Source organism: Propithecus coquereli, unplaced genomic scaffold (genome assembly GCF_000956105.1).
Source record: "Propithecus coquereli isolate 6110/MARCELLA unplaced genomic scaffold, Pcoq_1.0 Scaffold172, whole genome shotgun sequence".
In the NCBI taxonomy this organism is placed as follows: domain Eukaryota; kingdom Metazoa; phylum Chordata; class Mammalia; order Primates; family Indriidae; genus Propithecus; species Propithecus coquereli.
This window is the reverse complement of record NW_012141858.1, coordinates 5970849-5971148: the sequence shown is the minus strand read 5'-3', so window position 1 is coordinate 5971148 and position 300 is coordinate 5970849.

Here is a 300-nt window from a genome sequence, read left to right as displayed (position 1 = left end):
AGCCTACAGAGAAACCTCTTTCAGCTCCTTACAATCCATACTAAAATTTAGACGAGAGGAAGCATCCTCAAAGCTAGATTATCTGACTCCCAGACCAGTGTGATCCTCCTACTGCCTTCAGTTGCTTTTCCTAGCGTGCAGCCAGAGCTGACATTTCTACATTCTAAACTGCCGGCCCTTAATGATCTCTCTTATTCTCTAAACTTCTATAACAATTGTTACCTACACTGATGTGTTTACTTTAAATTGAAGCATATTTATATGCCACAAAAAGCACTAATTTTAAGTGTGAGTTTAATG